Genomic DNA, 701 nt, shown 5'->3' with positions numbered 1-701 from the left:
ACGGTGGCAGTGGATATGGCAGGGATGGCGACGCTGGCAGTGGCGATGGCAGGGATGGCGACGGCGGCAGTGGCGATGGGGGGAACGGTGACGGTGGCAATGGCGACGCTGTCCCCATCCCCTCAATCGCCAACCGTCGCCGTTCCCCCCATCACCATCCCTGCCATCACCATTGCCGCCGTCGCCATCACCATGGCAGGGATTGCGACGGTGGCAATTGTGATGGCAGGGATGGCGACGGCGGCAATGGTGACCATCCCAACCAACGGTGGCAATGGCGACGCTGTCGCCATCCCCTCCATCGCCAACCGTTGCCGTTCCCCCCATTGCCATCCCTGCCATCACCACTGCCGCCGTCGCCATCCCCACCATCGCCATTGCTGCCGTCGCCATCCCCACTGCCACCATTGCCGCTGTCGCCATCCCTGCCATCGCCATTGATCCCGCCATCGCCAGGAACGGTGATGGTGGCAGTGGATATGGCAGGGATGGCGACGGCGGCAGTGGCGATGGCAGGGATGGCGACGGTGGCAGTGGCGATGGGGGGAACGGTGACAGTGGCAATGGCGACGCTGTCGCCATCCCCTCCATCGCCAACCGTTGCTGTTCCCCCATCGCCATCCCTGCCATCACCAGTGCCGCCGTCGCCATCCTCACCATCGCCATTGCCGCCGTCGCCATCCCCACTGCCGGCATTGCCG

Source organism: Volvox carteri (genome assembly GCF_000143455.1).
Source record: "Volvox carteri f. nagariensis unplaced genomic scaffold VOLCAscaffold_545, whole genome shotgun sequence".
Taxonomy (NCBI): domain Eukaryota; kingdom Viridiplantae; phylum Chlorophyta; class Chlorophyceae; order Chlamydomonadales; family Volvocaceae; genus Volvox; species Volvox carteri.
The sequence above is the reverse complement of the archived record's forward strand: the minus strand, read 5'-3'. Positions refer to the sequence as shown.